Source organism: Pelodiscus sinensis, chromosome 14, assembly GCF_049634645.1.
Source record: "Pelodiscus sinensis isolate JC-2024 chromosome 14, ASM4963464v1, whole genome shotgun sequence".
Lineage (NCBI taxonomy): Eukaryota > Metazoa > Chordata > Testudines > Trionychidae > Pelodiscus > Pelodiscus sinensis.
This window is the reverse complement of record NC_134724.1, coordinates 2,643,448-2,666,952: the sequence shown is the minus strand read 5'-3', so window position 1 is coordinate 2,666,952 and position 23,505 is coordinate 2,643,448. Positions and strand designations below refer to the sequence as shown.

The window sequence follows — 23,505 nt, the reverse complement described above, 5'->3', positions numbered from 1 at the left end:
GGCTGTTTTTCTGAATGAACATAACGTGTTTCAGACTTGTGTTTGCAGAAGGGCCTGGAATCTGCTAGGGGAACGTTAACATCCGTGTTTAACTAGGAATGCTAGAGACGGCTTCGCATGCTGGAAGGGCTGAAGGCAGAGCGGTAAAGGAGATTTTATAGTCCCATGCGGTTTTGGCGGTTTTGTTTTACACCAGGTAAAATAAATAGAGTCCCACAGTAAAGGTTAGAACAGGGCTTTCCAGAGTAAGGGTTAGGCTCCCTGGGGGAACCAACATAAGCTGGTGAGGGTCATGGGGGTGGGATGGGGAGAAGAGTGTTAGGAGAATTATGCCATAGAACGAAGGCCATTGTGACTTCTAAGCCAATCACTAGCTACTTGGGCTAAAAGTAAGGTGGTCCCAGGGGGAAGTCTCTGAGATCTGAAGGCAAAGACGGGTGGGGAGGGTAAATCAAGTTGACTGTATTTTGAGTCCGGCATCTCTGATTTTCCTTCAGACAGTATGTGTGGAATGTCGACACGGCTGGCAACCTATGCTCTCTGGCCATGAAACGCTCCCGTTCTTAGGGGCTTCTGGGGCATTCTGGCTTTGTCGATTCAAAAGGTGTTTTTTGTTGCTACATCAAAAGCATCCGTTGAGCTGCAGAGCTGTTTGTGCTGTCGGTTTTGCTTATGGATAATACAAAAGCTATTTTGGATATTTTACTGTTTTACCCATAAGTTGACTCGTGCCATTGATAAAAAGCTAGATATCGTGGTAGTCTGGAGCGGAGCGCTAGGTGGTGCAGTGCTTTTGTGTGTTTATTTCATCCTCTGTGGATAAAATCATGATTCATTTCCCACAAGTAGGGTTGCCATCCCTCCAGGATTGGCCTGGAGTCTCCCAGAATCGGCATCAATCACCCGGGTACTAGTGAAAGCAATCTTGGAGATTTTAATAGGCTGTTTTAAGGACAGGTCTACAGCACAACCAAAAGTTGGCGTAAGGTACACAATTCCAGTTACCTAAATAATGTAGCTGGACTCGACATAGCTTACGCCAAGTTTCAGCACCATCCTCACAGCGGGAGGTCGATGGGAGAAACGCTTCTGTTGACTTTCTTTACTCCGTGCAGTCGCAAGGAGTGTCAGTGCTGATGGGGGCGCCCTCAGCATTCGATTTAGTGGGTCTTTTCTAGGCCCACTAAATTGACCGCCAGAAGATCGAACGCCACAGTCTTGATCTCTGTGGTAGTGAAGATGTGACCCAAGAATATGACATTATTTCATGTGAAGGGGGAAAAAAACATCTCCCGATATCTCTCCAGTCAGGATTAGCAACCTTACCGAGAAGTGTGGAAAATCATCTTGGGGTGCATCTTGTTTCTGTGTGGGGCATGTGAGGGGAAGTTAATTCACAGACAGACAGGGATAGGCCAGGTCAGGGCTCAGGTACTGACACACCTGGCTGGCTGAGGTCTCGTTGATCCAGATGGAGACTAATAGCTATTTAACATGGCTCTCAAACTGAAATTAATCCCCAACGTGAAGTGCTGGTATGACATTCAGAACACTCTTTGAAAGTGCCGGTTGACTCCTACTGCTGAATTTGCCATGTAAGCCTGTAGGCCTGTGTCTGTCTGTGTTGTACAGATGGGTGCAGGTTTTTGCAGTGGGGTGCATGGCAGTGGGTCTGGGCAGAGCAGGGTGTAGGAGAACTATGCCATATGACGAAGGCCGTCATGAGCTCTAAGCACATCTTTTAACAAAAATCTGCTCACTTGCTTCTTTGACTAAAAATAAGGTAGTTCCAGGGGCAGGCTTTTGGATATGCCAGGTAAAAGAGAGACTGTTTTATACTGCAAGGCCCAACGCTTCCAACAGATCCATGCTTACCTTCCTGACTGGTCCAAAACTCCTGAGACCCCACCTGAAAAGCTCCGCTAACAGAGCCAGGAGTATGATGGGACTTCTCCTAGTCCTCTAACAGCTTCAACTTCAGGGTGACAAAAAAGTCACATCTGGGTTAGTCGCCTTAATGGCTCCACTCTGGATTTATTGGCTGCCCCCAAATCCTTTTGATCGGGGGCATCAGAGGACCAGATGGAGGAGCGCCCAAAGAGCTCCGCTTTGCTCAGAGAATGGGAGCCGGTTCTGTTCCGTTCCTGGCACTGAAGGGGAAGGCCCATCTAACTGGAGGGTGAAGAAGACGAGAGGAGACTAATACTGAACGTCATTTGTGTTAAAATCCCTTTTGTTCCTGCTCCCCATGCTTTTTCCGATTGCTGACCAGTAACGCTTTGCTTTCAGGAGGCCGTTGGTTACTCTATCACTGGCCAAAGTTTCCTGAAAGGCAGGAAACAGGTACCCAAACCCTAGCAAGGCCTGCGGGGTGATACACCAGGCTCAGAGCACTCAGGCCTGGTCTAAGAGTGGCAGAATTACAAGACTCCACTCCCAGATAGATGAGGGCAGGAAGCCCGGCCCAGACTTGTGCTGTGGGATTTGACTTGGACTCGGCTGGTTTGGTGGATGCTTTTGAAGGCAAGCGCATTTGAGGCCGGTGGCTGACAATATCTAAGCTGAGGCTTTCAAAGCCCTGAGTTTTGTGCTGTAGCCATAAGGGTGCTCAGAATGGAAGGGTAGTACTAAGGGGGCAGGGAGGAAGGTGTAACGGTGACAGATTTTCTAACCTCTCCGCCTTGTGGCGTGCCCTCTTCTCCCGGTGACTTCAGCGTGCTCAGTGCTGTGAATGGTGGAGCATAATGATGGGGTTTGAGACCAAACTGTTTGTCTTCAGATGACATGAAAGGAGCAATAACTCTATTAAACTTCTAACCCTTCTCTCCCGGAATTAGACACCACAAAGGGAGGGCGTGGTGCCGAGAAGTTAAAACAAAGCCTGAATGTGGTGCAACTAGCTTTCCTAGACCAGTGTTTCTCAAAGCGGGCTGCGGGCCCCTTTTGGGAAAGCCGCTTGTGGGTCCGCATCCTTTTGTTAACTAAAGGCTCCCTCTCGGCTCCCAGTGCATCTGGTTCGCTGTTTCTCTGTCTCAACTTTACACAGGGTAAGACCGATATATTTGCGGGTTGGTTTCCTGGGTGCTACCTGTGGCCTTCGAGCTGAGTCCTCCCAAAGCTTTTCCAAGGGGAAACGGCGAACCAGAGCCTATGGGAGCCGCCAGGCTCCGTGGCTACAGAGCTTTGAAGTAAACAAAGCGGTGCGGGCCTGCTAGTGGCTTTCCTAATGTAGGCCTGTGGCCCTCGTTGCAAAACACTGTCCGACAGCTCTCCAAAATCCTCCGGACACCAATGAGTGCAGCGCACTGCAGCGATTTGCTTCCTCCCCAAAGACCACGAGCTGTGTAGAAATAGAGCGGAGCCGGTTGGGGAATTTATCCAAACCAGAATGTTTTGTGGAAACATTATAACTAACACGACTGCCTCAGGCCCAAGGTGCCCAGGACAGAGGCGCTTGGTAGGGATGTTAAAACCGGTTAACTGGCTGTGTGTGTTTGACCGCCTAACTGTCTAAATTCAGCTCTAGCTGCCCAGCACCATTGCGACCACGACCATAGGATTCCACCGGGGCTGTGAGGTCCCTCTGCTAGGCCTGCTGGCCCTTCCATGGCTGGGGTTGCTCCAGCCCAGTATGGCGGACCACTGCCAGTGTTCACTGCTGTGGTGTAGTGGGGTGGGGGGGGCTGTCTGCTCTGTAACCCGGGTCCCCCCCTCCGCGCTGTGAGGGGAGATTCTCACTGACTCTCCCAAATGTGGATTAACTCAGACACCCAGGCTCAGCCCCCCCCAGGGAGAGAGACAATGGGAGGAAGGCGGAGACCAGCACCTGGCTGGGGGGCAGGGCCTGGGGGGGAGGCAGATGGGGTCGGGGAAGCAGGAGGAGAACAGACTAGGGAGGGGCTAGATTTGTAGGGGCCCGGTCTCCCCTCATCTCAAGGGAGGGGGTTGAGGCCTCCTAGCCCTGGTTACTGTGACCAGATTTCATCTATGCTGTGCTGTACCCTAGAGAAGCAATAAACTCCCCCAATTCTATGGCTGGCAGAGTCTGTTCTTGCCACGACGGGGGTGCAGAAGTCGGGGAGACCTCCGCATGCCGTCACAACCGCCAAGGGTTGTGCTCTGCCTGGTTCAGAGTCTAGGGGAGGGGTCTCCTCCCTGGTGATCACCATGTGAGTGGCTGTCTTCGGGTGGGTCTCTTTTCCCTCTCCGTGGGAAAAAACCCTCCACAAGGTCTCCCTTGTTGGAGCACATCAGAATGGAAACAAATGCGGAAGCACCAGCTTTTTTCACAGAAGCAGAAATGTTTTCAGGCCAGCCCTGCTGAAGAGCGTTTCCTGGGCAAACGGACTGACACAAAGGCGAAGGGGCTGGCAGACTCCGTTTGGCAGCAATAGCCGATTGTTTGCCTCCATAGAAAATAGGTTGGTCTGGGTCTGATGGCTTGGGAGTAGCTGGCTGTTGGTCCGGAGGAGCTCCCCCCTACTCTGCTTGTGAGTCCCCCTTTAGACTGGCACTGTGTGTGTGTGTGTGTGTGTGTGTGTGTGTGTGTGTGTGTGTGTGTTTTGTCACTGGGTGCGTGTTGGCCTCCGCCAGTACCAAGGGTATGGACCAGTGGCTGGCCTAGTCTGCTCCACAAACATTACACTGTACAGTCAGTCTATTGACAATATGATTATAGGGAACAAGACTGCGTCTGATTGTGAGAACTAGCTTGTCTTTCCGTAGCACGGTGTCCCTCCGTCTTGGCTTTCAGAGCGGGCGGGGAGGACCACACTTACACCGAGAAGCTTTCTGCAGGGTCTAAAGCATTTACTGTCAGTCATTAGTAACGCAGGAAGCCGACACATTGTGCAGCAGCCGCTCGGGGGTGGGAGAGACTGTTCCTGCCCCCCCTCCCTTTCCCTGCATTTCCCCTTCACACATCCTTCAGCGCGGCCTCCCCAGGCAGCCCCGTGACGCCTCCCTCGGCGGAGGTCCCCTGCCTGTGTCGCACGAGGGGTTCCTCAGGGTGAGGGGAGCCCCTTCCCCCCCTCGCAGCGCCCCATTGGAAGGACTGCGTGTGCCATCCCCGCAGTCCTGCGCCCAGGCGCAAAGCAGGCCTACAACTGGGAATCAGGCCACGCTCCCCGGGGGGGCACTGAAGAGAGTCCCTCAGGCGCGGGGCTGGCTGGCAGGGGCCTTGGGGTGCACGTTACTCCCTGAGGTGCCTCAGGACTCCTGGTTGTTTTCGCCGAGACAGACTAACACGGCGACCCCTGTGAGGCCGTGTGGTGGTAGCGGGTCAGTCCCAGGACGCTAGAGCCACGAGGGGGGTGAGGAAATATCTGTCATTGGAACTGCTGGTGGGGAGAGAGACAAGCTGCCGAGCTACACGGAGCTCTTCAGGTCTGAGCCACCGTGCTCCTCTCCGTCCCCTCGCCTCCCTGTGCGAGCTGCTGGTGAGTCCTTGGGGCAGAGGCCAAGTGGGGGGGTGAGGCCATGAGGGAAGGGACAGAGCCTCAGGGTGGAAGCCTCCTGGTTTTTTTTTTTCTTTTCTCCAGTGGGTGTTTGAGCCCTAATGCACCCCAGGGTCAGTGCTGATGGTTAACGGGGTCATCCAAGGCCAAGGGGCCTGTGACCACTTCTCTAGGACAGAGGCTGTTTTTTAAAAAACCTTTTTTGTTAGCGGCAAAATGGAAACCCAGCAGCCCCTGGTGGGCGGAGGAGCCGGGCTACCTGCTCTAAAGTCAGGCCTTCCGTCCCTGCCCCGGACCCTCCCCGGCTCCTGAGGAGAGGCCTCGTCGCGACTGCCTGCCACAGGGAGCCCGGTCTGGCTGGGAGCCCCGCCGGGTTGGTTGCTCCTTTCCCTGGCAAGGGTCGGGCAGCCCCGGACGCAGCAGACACGTGCACCTCGGAGGCCTGTGTGCTCTGAAGGGACGCGTGCCCTTCCCGGTCCCGTACCGCACAGCTGTGCGTGCGCCAATAGCCCCACTCCCGAAAGGGGAGGGCCCTGCCTCTGGACACAGAATCCATTTCCTGGGACAGGTCAAGGAAGATGAGGGGGAGCTTGAGCAGCTGGGACAGCCCTGCCTCTCCCCCCCCCCCCCCGTGACCACAGTCGGGGTTGCCTAGAGCGCCGCTTGCCCAGCGCCCAATAATGACGTCACGGCCGTGCAGGCGGGAGCGCCCATTGCACCACCTGCCTGGGGCGCCAGCTGCCGCAGCCGGCCTCGGGCCACTCCTGACCACAGTACGCAGGCCTACGTGGGCATGCAAGTGCCGGACTGCTAGACCCCTGCATTCTGCACACCAGGATCTAGCGTTGTCTCTTCCATCATGGCCAGTGACCACCTCCGTTTTTGGAAACCTTTACACCGAGGCAGAAAGCTGATGCCCAGACTGCACTGGTTCAATGGTGAACACCCTTTTCTCTCCCCCTGCTCAGCCCCACAGCTCCGTGAAAGGCTTTCTGTCCTATCACCCCTGATGGACAGAGCATTCAGCCCTGCCGTGTCGTGGGTTCTGCCCGCCACGCTGTGTCATTGGTTCTCCCCTTCCTATCAGCCACTTGACTGACAATGCACCCCTCCCGTGCAGCGCGCGAGCCTGGGTTTGTACGTGCATGTGAGGGTTTGTCGCTTGCAGGAGATTGGGACCTGCAGGCTGGCAGTCGGAAGCAGCTGGTGACGCATTGAGGGTCAGTTAAGGTCTGTTGGGCACTACGTGACGGGTGTTCCATGGGCTTTGTCAGGGAGATTATTGCACTGCATGAAAGGCTGGGTGGAGAGCGGTTGCCCAAGGCAGTGGGCAGCTGCAAACTGGGATGTTTCCACACTCAGGAATATTGAGAAAATGACAGAGCTTGAACCTGCAGCTTTCTGCGGGCAAATTGGCGCCGGGTTAGCGGCATGGTGACTGCAGGAGGGGAGCAGCACAGTAGTACCGAAGAGGTGCGCCCGGGCTCCACTCTAGAGCAGGGGTGAGCAAGACTGTCTGCAAGCCAGATCTGGTCCACCAATCTGATTGATCCAGCCTGCGGCCACCCTGCTACTCCCCTGCTCTCAGGCCAATTGAGACCCGGGGGTGGGGGAGCATGCAAAGTCTCCTTGCCGCCCGGGGTGCACAGCACCTAGAGGGAACCCCCAGCTGTTCAAAGCAGGCGGTTCTCTCTAGGCGTCGTGCGGGGGGCAAAGACTTCACACGCTCCCCAGGCCAATCAGGGTCTGAGAGCGGGGAAGCATGCAAAGTGTCCTGGCTCCGCCCTCTCTGCCTGAGGCCCCGCCCCTTCTGTGGAGGCCCAGGGCCACTTCCGAAATAAGTGAAGTGCCCACCCTTCCCCCCTTGTCAAAATGTATTGCCCACCCCGGCTCAAGAGGCTGTTACTGCGGAGGGGATTGTTTGCAAGAATGATCCTTCCAGAGTCGAATGTTTCCCTGCTAGATCGCAGTGTGGAAAACGCTGCTGGAGAAGCAGCTCAGAAATGTCTGGCTGGCTCCCTGGGTGGGCTGGGAGAATTCTCCGCAGCCACAGCGCAAGAGCGGATCGTGGTGCCTTGGACGGAGCTGTGTCGGGGTTTAAACGGGGCCGTCGGGACGTGAACGTGTGCCCCTCGGCCCTGCCGAGAGCCCCAGGAGAGAACATTTCCTGTGGTTCCGCTGAACGCCTCTACTGCACAGGCCTGCTCTGAGAACCTCGGCGCTGACTCGTGTACGGTGGCACGGGTCTCCCAATGCGTTAGCTCCTGGCTAGTAACTAGCCACACACCTCTAAGACGGAGAATCTGTGCCACCCGAATGCACCATCTTTCTCCCCTGATCCCCCACCAGGGGCACCATTTCAAAGTTTGGTGTGGGGGAGGGCGACTTGCTCATGTGGCGAGGGGGGAGGAGACTGAGGACAGCGGCTTCAGCAGTGTGACCGAGCATGCTCAGTGCAAGCCAAGCAGCAAATTGCGAGGGGGGACCCCATTCACCTTCCTCTCCCCCAACACCACCTCTTTCTAGAGGCTACTAAGGCACTGAGAAACTCTAGTTCAGGGCTACTCAACACATGGCTCGTGGGCCACATGAGGCCCATGGCCCGCAGGTGGGAGCCAAAACAAGGAAGTAGTCAATATAATGGTCTTTTGTTGATATGTGTTTTAGTAGTTACATTTCTGGACTGTCATTGCTCGTCAAAAGTGCTGTCATATGGGTGGAAATCAGGTAAATATTGCATTTAATTAATATCAGCAGAACTGACTTAAATGGGGCCTGCGGATTGTGTAGTCTTGCCTTAAATTTTGTATTCATGCCTGTCAGTGTGAAATAAGCTATTTGCATACACATTTGCATGTATATGCAACCACACTTAAGTTGCGGCCTTCGGCATGTGCTGTGAGTATCATTGTGGCCCCCGGGGCTTCCAAAGTTGAGTAGCCCTGCTCTAGTTTTTTAGCAGATAACTTAGCAGTTAGCTGACAGGAGCACTGTATCTAATTCCTATATAAAAATACATATTAGACCCACTCAGCTCTTGTGGCCAGTCACTTAAGGACACTGGTTTGCCTTAAAATGTTAATGTCTATTCTTACTTTGTTACTAACTCTGTGGGGAAAGAGACAGAGCCCAGGAGTCTGTCTCAGGTCTGGAAGGGGAGTGAGGCCTAGTGGGTTACAGCAGGGGGCAGATACATTTGGGTTCTATATAAAAACATCACAATGGCCAGACTGGGTCAGATAGATGGTCCATCTAGCCCAGTATCCTGTCTTCTGAGAGTGGCCAATGTCAGGTGCTTAGGAAGGCAAGAACAGAACAGCGAATCATCAAACGATCCATCCCCTGTCGCCCATTCCCAGCTGCTGATAAACAGAAGATAGGGACATCATCCCTTCCTCGCCTGGCTGGCAGCCATTGACGGACCCCCCTTTTTTGAACTTATTTGGTTCTTATTGGAACCCTGTTACAGTTTGGGCCTTTTCACCATCCCCTGGCAGAGAGTTCCACAGGTTGACTATGACAAAATAATGTCTTTTGTTTGTTTTAAATCTGCTGCCTATAAAGGAAGGAATTATTCTGTTTCTCCACACCATTCATGATTTTTCTAATCCTCTAACATATCCCCCCCCACCCTTTAGTCATTTTTTTTTTACAAGCTGAAAACTCCCAATTTTGTTAATCTCTCCTCATCTGGAAGCTGTTTCTTACCCTTAATAATTTCTGTTGCCTTTTCTGTACCTTTTCCAATTCCAGTATATCTTTTTAAGTTGGGGTGACCAGATCTGCATGCAAGGTGTGAGCATACAATGATTTCCTATAGAGGCAATATGATATTTTCTGTCTTATTATCTATTCCTTTCCTAACGAGTCCCAATATTCGGTTCGCTTTTTAGACTGTCACTGGACATTTGAGCAGATATTTTCAGGGAACTATCCACAATGATTCCAAGATCTCCTTCTTGAGTGCTGACAGCTGTTTTAGACCCCATCATTTTTGTATGTGCAGTTGGGGTGATATTTTCCCATGGGTATTACTTTGCACTTACCAGCACTGAATTACATCCGCCCTTATGTTCCCCCATCACCCAATTTGGTGAGATTGCTTTGTAGTCAGCTTTGGACTAAATTCTTTTGAGTGTGGGGTGTGTTTTTGGTCTTTCCTGCCAATTTTGCCACCTCACTGTTTACCCCTTTTCCAAGAACATGTAGGAGGAGTTTAACAGCAGCGGTCCAAATGCAGATCATTCCCTCCCCCTTCTCTCTTTTAAGTGGAGTATCCCCCACAGTGTTTTCATGATGGTCTCGGATTCTTCAATTGCTCGCATAACAAAGCCTTTTGTTACCTTTGCCATCCTGCCTCCTGTAAAGGCAAAGCTGGGAGCAGCACAAACTTGGCTGCAGTGCAGAGCTGCCTCTGGAGCGAAGGCCTGGGCTTTAAGCAGACCTCAAGTATGAACTTGGGGGGAGAGGCTACTGATCCTCTAACGCCCCCGTAAATGGCGCTCTTGTTCCCCACCTCCTTCATCCCCAGCATCTGCTTGTAAAAATGTAAACCAGACGAGGAGCAGGGGAGTGTGTACCCCTCTCATGGAGGAAAGAGAGGTGCAGGCTGGAAATCACAGCAAGAGACACAGGCCGTCTTCTCCGCAAGGTATTGAAGCGTGAGCATAACCTCCAGCCTGCTCCTCCTCTCCCCTGCTGCTTTTCTCCGCTCACCCCCGTGCCTTCAGGTCAGAAAAACAGACATCAGGGGTTGTCAGGCGGCATCCGGACACACAGTCGGTCACCCGGACAATCTGGGTGAAACCCAACAGGTGCAAGCCTTGGCACTTCACTCACTGGGTGAATCAGGGCCACCGAAGAGCCCCGCCTGATGTTGGGGGGTTAATTACAGTGCATATCAGTTTTACTCCTCTAATTGGCCGGGGGTAGGATAGACGTCGGGCAGGCTTCTCCGCTGGCCTCAGGCCTCGCTCCATCTCTGATGCTACGCAGGGTCTGCATCTCTTCCTTGCTTGAGTGTGACGATGTCAGGCCCCAACATTGTATCTCAATGACGGTGCAATTGTGAGGGGCCAACAGACGCCCAGAACAGGGATGGTGAAGTGCGGGTAATCGTGTAAACACGTCACCACTGGAAAACTCAGCGGTTAATGGTTACCCGCCCTTGTAGCCAGCTCCCTGGGAATCAACTGCTGCCTCAGTATCAGAGGCAGCAGCACAGGACGACAGGTGGTTCCCATCTGCAGCCCCGTTCCCAGGGAGCTGGCTGCTGCCCCACACTGCTGCCTCTGATATAGGGTGGCAGCTGTCTCCCCAGCAGCGGGGCGGGAGCCTGCATGTGACCATGAGCGTTTAACCGATAAGCCAAGGTTCATCAGTTAACCGATTATACATTCACATCCCTATGCCAGAGCCCTGTTCCCTTAGGACAGGGGTGGGGAACCTCAGGTCCAGGGCCGGTTGCGGCCCTCCATCTTGCCTGAATCTGGCTCACGGCTCCCCCCTGCATTGGGTAGCCTGTACTGGTGCTCCAGCCTCACCATGGGGCAGGAGCACAGAAAATCTACCAGGCTGGGACCCCCTCAGGCTCTGGTGTGTGAGGGGAATGTGAGGAGAGTCTTTCTGCTCCTCAGTCGGACACCACGTTAGTGAGGGGGTTTTTAAGTGTGGCCCCCCACTGATTTTTTTCTGTGGGTCTGTAGCCTCTGCCCCTGCCTTAGAACCTGCCCTCTCAAATTAGTAGGTCAGAAAGTGGCAGCCTTGCTAATTACGTGGGCTTGACTGTTTTGCTATGCAAGTTTGGTGTCCCACAAATAGCCTAGCCAAAGGCCGGCTCCTCTCCTCAGGGAGAACACGTTGCTCGCGGTCAGGCTTCGCCTGGGTCCGTACCTCGCTCAAGTCTGGGAAATTCCACCGCAATTGTCATCTTGTCTAAAGAGGTCTTCCCTGATCTCTCGAGTTCCCTAGGCCGATCAGCAATGCCTGTGAACCGGCGGGGCTGTATTGATTGCATTGGAATCCTGCCAAGTTACATTCTGCTGTGCATTTGACGTGCGCTTTTGACGGTGTCCTACTTAGTATAGGAACAGCCTCATCTGCCCCTGCAGTCGTTTTCCTCTGGGTTCCGTGCCTAGCTGTCCTGGGCACTCACTTAGCTTCGTGGCAGCATTAAGTTGTGGCTCTGAATACTGAATTGTATGCAGATAAGCCACCTGGTTTGCCCCAGCTTTTTCCAGCAGCCACCTCTCCCGACGGCTCCGGTGCTGACATGATGGCTGTGAAATAATCCGTCTGGAATGGTCTGCTGGTTGTGTCGAGCCAAGTTAAATTTCTGCCTCCCCAAAGCTTTTTTGATCCGCTTCTAATATAAACATGGAACAAAGTCAGCCAGAAGTAGCTTTCCACGATTTGTGCTGAATGCCGTTCCAATCCAGGGCAAGCTGGGAAGCTGACAAGGTCCACGCCCACTTGGCCTGTGGACAAGACTACTGACTTGCTCTAGGTTTGAATATGGTTGGATGCTGGGGTGTGGGTGGGGGAAGGGTTTTGTTCAGCCTGTCCGTGACAACGATTGTGTTCCGGTGGCTTTTGGCAGACTGCTCTTCTGTGCTCTGTAGGGTGCACAAAGCCATTGTGTCAGACCTGGCTTGGATTCAGTTTAATAAAATCAGCTTTTATAGGAAACATGACTTGATTTCTTATACCCCTCTAGCTTTAAATGGGTGTTAAACTCTGTCAAGACCAGGAAAATACTCTACTTTCCCATGAGATTTATTTTTCTCTCTACGCTCACCCAAATCGCTGTCAATTCCCATGCCAGAGGGTCAAATTCTTTGTTTCATGGCCTTTCAGTCTGCAGAGTGCAAAACACCCTCAAAGGACGTGGGTGGTGTATTGTGGGACTTAATGGAGCTACTGCATGTAGCTTGGTGACCATCAACGCCTTCCCACAAGTCAAAGAAGAATCATCCATCCCAATCCAAGGATCTTCTCGCTCTTGCTTTCCTATCACACGTCCAATGACATAGCCCTGTGCTTATTGTACGGCTAACTCCCCGTGAGCCAGGTTCCCCCCCAAGTTATGAGTTTGGCTTGAAAACTGGGAGGCTTTTAAATAAGAAATGTCGGTTCTGAACTTTTGCCGTTTGTTTATTGAGTCTTTGGAGTGCAGGTGGGTCACGTTTTCAGGCTTTCCCCTCTAATCATGAAGGTTAGAAACTCACTGTCTCTTTGAAATGATGACTGAGACTTTCATCCCGTTCCCTCTCACATCCGGCTGGGGAGCTTCCTTCACCAACCAGTTGTGAGAGGCATGCACAGAATGCAAGCACTTTCCCCTCTCCCTTAGCGTCCGGGGAATGGGATGAAAAGCAAGCCACAGCCCAGAGCGCACGGCTGCTGCCCTCCCCATACCCTCCCGAAGTAGCGCCCTTGTGCAATGCTGTGTTTGTAACTACAAAACCTGGTAGCGTCTACTCTTGTAAACTGAAGGGAATATTTACAGACTTCTGCAGCCAGTATCCAGGGGATACAAAGTGCCTGCTACCAGTCATAGTAGACCCTGGCTTCCTCAGTTTATGGGTGGTTCAGTTTTTGTCTCTTCTTTTCAATATCTCTCTAAATTAAAATAAAATAATGAGGTGCCTGCCCGGTGTGCGGCCAGGCCACCAGTACTAGGTCAATAAACACGGGTTCCACATTAAAAGGCCACATTAAAAGGCCAGCTTCACAGCTGGGTTGGATTCATTTTCTTCTTTGTGGGTGTGGTTGTCCTAGGGATAATGTTTTTCTGAAAAAAATCTCTTGAGAGTTTATATATGATTACCAGACACATTACCCATCGTTGCTTGGGTCCCTTAACTCAAATGAGATTTGTTTTTCTTCATTTCAATCATTGCTCTGGGGTGGGGCTGGGGAGGAGGGGCTCAGGATGCAGGCTGCCCCGGGGGAGAGGACAACCCCAGCCCTCTCTCACCTCAGCACCTTGAGGCTAGGTAAGAAGCCCCTCTCCATGGCCGCTGCAGAGGCAGCGAGCACAGCTGGAAAGGGGTGCATAGAGAAACAGACACACACATTTTCTGACAGTAAATAGCTGTCCCTTTCTCCGCCCCTTTCTGCTCCTGACCCAATGGGTTATAGCTGTACCAACCCCCATCTCTGGCCCTTTGCTGCCCCCTGTGGTCATTCCACAGCATAGCTGTTCCTCCTACCAGATTCCTCCCTTTCCATTTTATGAGAAACAATCGCATTCCGGGCAAATCCCATTGTGGTGACACAACCAAACCTTGAGTTTGTTTTACGTTAGGCTAAGAGGAAGCCGCATCCCAAATTTGGTGGTCATTCTAGCTCTTACTGTTTAGGAAGAGTTCTTTAACAAATGGACTCACAGACAGATGGACATTTCTAAAATACGTGGTAAGATGAGGGCACTAAACACTTAGCACAAAGTCTCTCTTCTCATCTGACTCTGACAAATTTTTGGATTTCTACAACTTGAAACTTTCTTTCAGATGTGTCTGACTTTTGTGATATGAAAACGAGCGCACCAGAGTCTTAGTCATTCCTCCAAAATGCACTCCAGGCAGTCTCCTCTAGCAAAGAATCTCCTTGAAGAAAAAGGTAACTTGTCTAGCTCTAAATTTATACAGTGAGCAATGTACACATGACAACTGTCTATAAAATAGCAATTGCTCACCTTAATGAATTTATATGACTTCCTGCAGAAGAGTACATTTCCCCTAGGGTTGAGGACGGAACACTGGTCATAGACATGGAAACCAGACTTCGATGGGAGAGACTGACACCAACTCTTAAAATACGTGAACTTCAATTCTGACTAAGTTGTAGGGCTTTGGAATAGAGGAGTATCTTTTTTAATCATTTGTGGCGTCTCCTAGTGGTGCTCACTGTGGTTTCTGTTGGTCCCAAAAATAGAACAATCAGAGCAGCCATCTGGATATGTTGCTAGACCTAACTTGCTTGTGCACTTGTAGGTTGTGCGTGACCCTCGTGTCTGGGCAGTTTCTGCATATCGTTTTCTTATGCAACGCGCAAAGGTCTTGCACTGTGCCACACCTCTACTCTATCATGTCTTGCCTTCCGACAAAGAGGGCATTAAAACTTCAGTCCTTCTGGTTGCCCTAATCTTCCTCCTGTACTTCTGACTTGCTCCCTTCTCTCTGCTCCAAGGGGCCTTTTAAGAGAATTGCCGTTGTGGAGGATGCATTGTGGAGGATGTTCTATCTACACAAAGCTTCTCCATTAAAGCTAATGAATTAGTTATATGCTACAATACGGTTATCTGACGCAGGGGTGTACTTGCCTTCCACAGACTTGAGTTATGGTCACCACTTCAGAGTTCTAGGAAAATATTTTTTCCTCTTCTTGGCCCTCCTGGAATTGTTTTGTTTTGTCCTTGTGCTCAAGGGTTTGCATCTGAGTTGATGCTAAATAAAAACTGTATAATGGGAGGAAAGATAATCTTGTGACTAAAGAATGGGGAGCGGAAGGATGTGGTTTCTGTTTTTAAATAGATTTCCTAGTGATTCTAGGCAAATTATTGTCCTCTCCATGTCTGATTCTGCTTCCTAGGTCTGTGTGTGGTGGAACGTTTCTTTCATACATTTCTGCCTGCCCCATGCAGTAGGACCAGGCTGGGGGGGCACCTGGTTGCAGATTTTCCCTCCTCTAGTCCCGGACAGAATTCCTAGAGGACTATTACCTCTTCCACGACTAGCCCCATTCCAGGGATAGGTAGCACAGGAGTCTCTGTGTGTCCAGGGACAGGACACTAAAGCTGAGAGGTTTCTTCTGCAATTCAAAGCATGATTGGCCCTGGTCTCTTATAGCTTCACTGTGTCGTCATCTTCTTCAGGGTGGTCACACCCAAACTGAGCAATGTCAGGATCCCCAGACTTCCTCTCCCATAGCCCCCTGCTGTCGGTCATTCTGTGGGAGGAGGTAGTCTGGCCCTGTCTCCTCCCATCTCTCCTCCCAGCTTTTAGTTTGAATGAATCTCAAGAACCTGAAATGGAAACGTCTGTAGAAACTCAAGAGGCCCAGATCCCAAGCCAGTGACATAACCAGATCCAGTCTGAAAGGGCCTTCTGACTTTCAGAATTTCCATGGGTGATTGGGGTCTGAATGGAACATTCCTCCACAGTTGGACTCCACGAAACCAGAACTTTAAGAGAAATGGCTTTAAGATCTACTTTTAGGCTGTGTCTAGACTGCAGGGTTTTTTCGAAAAAACTTCACCTGCGTCTACACTACATCCTCGTTCTTTCGAAATTAAATCAAAAGAACGTGGCTTTTCTTTCAACGGCGGTACTCCTCATTTCACGAGGAAGAACGCCTTTTTTTCAAAAGTGCTCTTTCGAAAAAAGGCGTACTTGAATGCGAACAGGGCTTTTTCGAAAGAGAGCATCCAGACTGCCTGGGTGCTCTCTTTCGAAAAAGCGGCTCACTTTTTCGAAAGAAGAGATTGCAGTCTAGACTTAGCCATAGAGTATGTCTAGACAGCAGGGTATCCCGAAAGCATCCTGCAGTCAGGCCCACCAATGGGGGAGGGGCAAATGGGGCAGTTCCCCAAAATCCCTGTGATTCAAAGTAGCAGCAGCAGTGGCTAGGACCTTAAATTGCCGCTGGAGTGCTGAGTCGTGCACTCCACACAGCTCTGAAGGCTGGGGGTGGGGAGTTCACCATGGTCCAGGTGGCGCTGAGGGCTGGCTGCCCAAGCCCCACCCTTCCTGCCCGAGGCCCCGCCCCTTCAGGTGGTATGGAACTGGGCTGCAACAAACTTTGCTTGGGGGCCCATGGAAACCATTCCCCCGCCCCCGCCTGAAGTTAAGAACCTTCAAGTTTTGACTGTGTGAACTCAGAATTAAATGTGCAGCAACTGTACATTTTTTTAAAGTGACGCTTGGTTGTGACTATTTTGTTTCTGAGGCATGCCTATCCTACTATCCTGCCTTTGCTGTAGTCTTAGACTGAATGGCTTGATTTGGGGTAGGAATGGGGAATTTAGCAGGCAGTCCTCAGACCCTTCATAAGTACCTCATCCGTACATCCATCTCATCCGTCCTACTTACCACTGACAACCAACGTCATGTAGCTGCCCCACCTGGAAGCTTTGCAGTCTTGCTGGCAGTGGGACTGTATTCAGATTAGAAAGGAAAGCTATAGCCTTTGGCAGAAGTACCCAAGGAGCAGGTCACCTGTAAGGAACGCACATTCGCTTTCAAAGTTGAGAACATGCCGAAGGGTTCCATTACTTACCGCTATCGGTCCAGCTACTTTCTGGGCCGATCAATAGGCACCTTAAACGGATGCATATGAGTCAGAGAAGATGTACCGTACACAAGTGGCTCCGTTTGCTAATGGCGTGTAAGATGAAAGCGATTTGTTAGAACTCCTTGGTTCTTTGAAGGAAGGTGGGTGGTAATGTGTAATTACAACAAAAAGTAGTCGTTTCAAAGCTGTCACTCCCGGAGTGCAATAATGCAGTGGGATTAGAGTGATTGCTCGCTGCTCAGAGTTCTTGGGTAGGCTGATCCGACGTCAACTCTTCTATAATAGCTTGCAAGCTTTTGCTTGAGTCCCCTGTTGATAGCGGTGATTCATTTAATGTAAAACTTCCCTGTCAATAACATGTATAAAGGGGTACAGTTAAAGGCTTGATCCGAAGAGATTGAGTATAAGAGGTTCTCGTGGGTACGAACAGTATTTGCCGATGTGCCAGAGAGCCACTGAGCAGTATCTTAAGTATCTTATAGTGCAATACTCAGAAACAATTTGCTCAAAACATACATGCCACCTGCGCGAGTGGATTAAGAAGGATTTTTTTCATTCCCTTTTTGATTATTCTTAGTCTGTTCCTTAATTCAATGCCATGACCTTTCTGCATCCAATCTGCCAATTCAATTTACAATCAGTCCCTGTGTATTTAACTTCTTGGGCAGCAAATATGCTTATTTCCTATTACTTAAATCAAAAATATCTGTTTTGTCTAGTGTCTTAGGTTATGTCTACACAGCAACATTATTTCAAAATAACTTAGTCCGCACCTACACGGCAGTCAGTTATTTCGAAATAGTGTCGAAATACTGTCAAGCTGGAGGACTTCTTACACTGACTCCTGTAACCCTGATTGTACGAGGAGTAATGGAAGTCGGAAGAAGAGTGCTCTATTTCGAAATAAGTGCTGTGTTGACACTACCAATTCCGTAATAAGCTATTTCGAAAGAAGCTACGAAATTGCTTCTGGTATCCTGAAATAGCCATGCAGTGTAGACGTACCCAAATTTGACTAGAACCTTTGAGCTGAGATCAAAAGAATAATTACTAAAATTAGAGTGATGGTCTGACCTTAAAAGCAGAAAGGCTAGAAAATGCCAAGTTAAGGCTGGATATGTAAATACGTGCCCAGGCTATATTGATAGAGCTGGGTGAATCACTAGCTGATTTTTCAGATCACTGGCAACTTTGAAAAGTTTTTTTTAAAAGTTTTCAGGTCTAAATGACAATTTTCTTTTAAATGTCTGGTGAATCATGGTAAAAACACTCTGGGCTGAACAAAATGTTTCATTTAGACTTTGAGAATGTATTAACATTTTGATTTTTTTTTTAATTCACAAAGGAAATCTCAAAAGTTGTTTCAAACCAAAAAAATCAATATTTTGTTGTTAAATGTGAAAACAAAACAGTTGGGGTGGGGAGAGAAGGATTTGGTTATTTTTGTAAATGAAGAATTCAGAAAAACTGAGCTAATTCAGAGTATTGTACTGTGGCTGAATTGGCATTTTCCACCAAAGTAAGTGAGGGCCAAAAAGTTCTCCTAGCTCTGTGTAACCTGTTTTTTCACAACACCACGAATTGACTTGTTGTTGTGCATCTAGATTTTTCTGAAACTTTCCATGGTTTAACGACATTTAACTTAAACACGTACATCCCAAAAAGGTGGTTCTCTTTGCCACTGAATTGTAATGAAGACGAGGAATCAGATGTGCCAACATATTAAATCTTTTTGACTCAACTTCATTAGCTCCAAATACTTTAATGTGAGCAAAAGGAATTTTCAAGGTTGGATTGTGAAGCATCGGACCATTAGATTTCTGAATGGATTAAAGTCAGGTTTCCTGTTTGCGTCTAGCCTAATATGCATGGAAGATTAAGCCGTTGATGACTTATAAAATTAACAGCCATACTTTGATGTGTTCCTTGGGGGTTGGGGGGGGGTTGCTTTCTAACACCATAACTCCTACAATAACTTCTCTGCTGAAGCATGAGTCACATGACGGCTACTGAACAGAACACGTCTTTCACGAACGTAGAACAGAAGTAATGTGCTACTTAGCATTAAAACGGCACCTCGCTAGCTCCTGGATACATGTGGCTGCCCTTTAAAAAGAGATTGTTTCGCTGCCACGGTGCTTGTCCCTGTCTCCTAGAGTTCTGACCTGCTGGCTTTCCAGCTAGGGTGTGATCGTGCCTGAGAAGTTGTTATGAAAGTCTCTTTCCATGAGACTCTTTTATAGTAAAGACCATTCTAAGGCTGGGATTTCCGCATTCATGGCTGTGGCCAGGTGAAAACACGCACAGAGCCGGACCTCTCCTATTTCCCAGAGGTTACTCATTGAGTTGTTGGGAGAGCAGTAGGAGATTCTTGCTGGGATTTTAGTCTTTGAAGTGTCGGGGGTTGGAAGGGTACGGGGTGCAGTCTCTGGGATGGAGTTTGGGGGCTGGCTCTGGGGCAGAGGGTGTGGGTGCAGGAGGGGTGAGGGTGAAGGCTCTGGGAGAGAATCGGGGGGCTGGAAGGGGTGCAGAGGTGGGAGGGGATGCAGGCTATGGGAAGGGATGAGGTGTGAGGGGAGGAGGCACACCTGAGGCACCCCCCTCTGGCAGTGCTCTAGCCCCACTGTGCTGCGGGGGGGGGGGGGGGGGGGAGAGGATGGGCCATTTTAAATGGCCCGCAGGCAGGCCAAGGTATGCGGGGGGGGGGGGGGGGAAGTGCATGGAGGCAACAGCCAGGGCCAGAGGGGAGACGTGGCCCCCATGACAGGAATATACTTGTTGCCTATAGAACATGCCACCCATGGGCACCAGTACTGATGCTGTTGTAACCCAAACACCTAGGCTGTGTCTAGACAGTAGCCTTTTTTCAAAAAAACTTCACCTGCGTCTAGACTACAGCCGCGTTCTTTTGAAATTAAATCGAAAGAACGTGGCTTTTCTTTCGACGGCGGTACTCCTCATTTCACGAGGAAGAACGCCTTTTTTCTAAAGTGCTCTTTCGAAAAAAGGCGTTCTTGAATGCAAACAGGGCTTTTTCGAAAGAGAGCATCCAGACTGCCTGGGTGCTCTCTTTCGAAAAAGCTTCTTGCTTTTTCGAAAGTACAGCTTGCAGTCTAGACGCTCTTTTTCGAAAGAGGCTTTTTCGAAAGTATCTTTCGAAAGAGGCTTGCAGTCTAGACGTAGCCCTAGTGTGGGTCTCTGTCCCATGCAGTGGTACTTATCTTTCAGGCTATGTCTACACTTGCAGCCTAATTTGAACTAGGGCTGCAAATATAGGCATTTGGAATTGCAAATCAAGCCCAGGATTTAAATATCCTGCGCTTGATTTGCATCTCCCCGGCTGGGTGCCATTTTTTTTTGTTTAAATTCACAAGCCCGAAGTAACTGCCCACGTCCACACATGGCAGTGAAACGGGCGTTTGAAATAAAGCCCTAGTTCGAACTACCTGTTAAACCTCATTGCAGGAGGAATAAGAGGTAGTTCGAACTAGGGCTTTATTTCAAATGCCTGTTTCACTGCCGCATGTAGACGCGGGCAGTTACTTTGGGCTTGTTAATTTAAAAAAAAGACACCCAGCCAGGAAGATGCAAATCAAGCGCGGGATATTTAAATCCCGTCTTGATTTGCAATTCCGAATGCCTGCATTTGCAGCCCTAGTTCGAATTAGGCTGCAAGTGTAGACATACCCTCACTGTAAGTGGTCTAAGCACAAGGGAGCTCTCTACAGCCTATGCTGAGCATCAGCTGCCTTTATAGCTCAAGCTGGAGAGGCTCCTACACTAAGCTCCAGAGGTTCCTGGTTCAGATCCACCTGGTGGTGGTTACACTATCATTTCCAGATGAGATGTCCCTTGTCAATCCATAAGGAAGCTTCTTGTCTTGGCTCTGAGTCACTGGAGTAGGGCCAAGTACACAGCTAGTCAGTTTTTTCCGACTTTTCTTTCAAATCTATTCAAGGTTTCCTCCCTCACTTGCTCATCATCTCCCTTCAGGTCCCATCTGAAAATAGATCTCACTCCTTTTGGTGCTGTCTCTTCATTTCTTTCTTTCCTGCAGTTACTCACTTGGGGATTTTTTTTCCCGCAATCGCTTATTTCAAAATAGCATGTCTACACTACAGGGAAGCCTCAAAACGAGTCCGAGGCCGGCTCCCCTAATGTGGACGCGCTATCTCAATGTAGAGCCCCAGGAGGCACTGGGGAGTAATTACTTCGAATGGCCCTGGGGAGGAGCTGTTTCGAAATAACAGCAGGGGAGCGTCCACACTGCCGCTATTCCGAAATAGCTATTTTGGGATAAGCAGTATTCCTCGTGGAATGAGGTTTATAGCTTTCGAATGGAACCATCCGTTATTTTGAAATTATTTCGAAATCACAGAATTGCTGTGTAGACACTCACATTGCTATTTCAAAATAACGTTATTTCGAAATAACTTTGCCATGTAGACACGCCCCTGGTGAAACTGTGGTTGGTTGCTTTGTGTGGAAGGGTCTGTAGGAGATGGAACTGATTCAGATCTTTGGAAAACTTCATCAGAACCTAGTTTCTAACTTTCCCATGTGCCAAACTTCCCTTCACCCCCACGCCGTTTTAATTAAATGCACCACGCTAACTGTTCTCAATTATTTTGGCATTTGGAAAATCCTCTTGAATAGCAAATAGAATGAAATGTGAAGGTTTGGGTTGCCTTGGATTCAGATACCTGACCAGATTTTGCAGCATCAAGACACGGGTAATTTTATGAACCCCTCTCTTGCCATTGTAAACTGATCCTTCTGGTTGAAGACTCCAGAGGAAGACACCACAATGGTGGTGAATCTAGAAAGAGCTCTTAGTAGGTTGTTGAAGTATAAAGTATTCCCTGTCCTGCAAGAGCAAAACCGGAGCGGAGGACAGTGAAGTATCCGAGCATCAATAATCACTGTAAAGAGTTAATGTTTAATGTTCACCCCCTGTTGTGATTTCAGTGAAATGTGCAAATTTGGTCCTTAATTTTAGTTGTCTGCCTCTAGCAAGTGGAGGTGTGACTTGAGGAGATTCCTGTAAAGTAGGCTGGTTTGCTTAGATGTGTTTATGATGTGAGCTGCGGGGAGATTTCCTTTTCTTTGGCTGTTCCGGTTGAACCTCTCTAATCCGGCACCCTGGGGACCTGACCGGTGCTGAACCAGAGAAGTTGCCGGACCACAAAAGGTCAATATTGTCTAACAGCATCATCAACACTTCCCCTGCTTGGTGGGCTCTGAGAAGACAGTGAGGGGTAAATTAGAGCTAAAGAACAGCCCAGAACACTGAGACCCAGGCCTGGGGGCTGTAAAGAAACTTTATGGGAAACTTGGCCGCACCCATGATAAGCAGACATGATGCTAACTAACATCATGCCGGACCATGGATGTTGCTGGACCAGAGTGCCGGACCAGAGAGGTTCAACCTGTAGCTGGCGAACAATGCTACCTGTACGGCTTGTGGAATGGAAGCTTTTATTACAGCAACATGAGCTTAAATCTTCCAAATTGAAATGAAAAGAGACGGTACTGAAACATTTCTGCAACTACACGTTGCCTTCATTACCTGCGTGCTTTGGCTAATTAGGAGCAGTGCCCCTATCCATTTGTAATAGCACCAGGAGTGTTAAGTACTTCACAGTTTCCGCGGTAAATGTGATGTGGGGTACGCTCCACAAGTAACAGCTCTTCCAAGCTGTTAGAAATCTAGGACCGGGCGTGCTCCATGCTTAATGTTTTCAAAGATGCCTCAGGACCAAATGAGAATTTGACTGACGCCCGGGCTTCACTGCTAAGAACAGGGGTGAGCAGGACCGTGTCCGTGGGCCAGATCTGGCCTGTCAAGCCAATCGATCCAGCCCATAGCCAGCCTACGGCTCCCCCGCCTCCATGCCAATCGAGACCGTGGGGCGGGGGAGCGAGTGAAGTCTTTTCCCCCCGCTAGGGGTGTGCAGCACCAGCTATTCAAAATGGCTGGCGGTTCTCTCTTGGCACCATGCACTCCGGCAGGTGTATGTGTGTAAAGACTTCTCACGCTCCCCCGCCCACAGGCCAATCAGGGTCTCCGTGGGCAAGGGAGCATGTGAAGTCTCATGGCCCCGCCCCTTCTGCCCACGGCCTGCAACTACTTCTAAAATTTGTGAAGTGGCCTCCTATCAAAAATAATTGTCCACACCTGGCTAGCAAGGGTCTTTCTCCACCTTTGGGATAAATAACACATGGATACTATCCTGCGGACGTAAAAACCCAACAAATTCCAGGCACTTTCGTTTTACCGTGAGAGAAACAGCCCTATATCTCTTCCAGGGGTCGACTTTGAGTTTACCTCCCGATTAAACTAACATGCCCAATCTGCTCTGTGTTTGTATCTCAGGCATGCTCATACGTGCCCCACGGTATAAAAACACACACGCCTATTTATTTATTTTTTTAAAGCTGTGAGAACAAGGCCTGTGACCCAGTCTAGTGTGATGACCTAGGGAGTAGCTGTCATTTGAAAATGACCTTCCGGAACTCTGTTTTGATTCTCGGTCCTGACCTTTTGGGCTTTGTCGACACAGCTTGGGAAACGCACGACTGGCCCATGCCAGCTGATTCAAGTTTGTTGCCTGACCAGAGACTAGTAAAGACCTTTTTTCTATTTGCATGGTCAACTTTTCATTGCCTTAATGGATGATCAATATTCTAAATGTCAAACCCAGACAACGCTGACCTTTCTGATGGAAACCTCTGTGCAGTCAACGTTTTATCT

General features: G+C 49.7%; 1 protein-coding gene across 3 annotated transcripts in view; it reads left to right on the top strand.

Moving 5' to 3' along the window:
• Positions 1-23,505, top strand: part of CORO2B (coronin 2B) — a 137,300-nt gene that overhangs the window by 35,483 nt on the left and 78,312 nt on the right. Inside the window, exon 2 of one of the 3 annotated variants that reach the window (XM_075896844.1) lies at positions 13,970-14,078. The exons of the other annotated variants lie outside the window; for them this stretch is intronic. The gene's annotated coding sequence lies outside the window, so the exon portion shown is untranslated. The remainder of the gene's footprint in view (positions 1-13,969; positions 14,079-23,505) is intronic. 3 annotated transcript variants of the gene reach the window in all.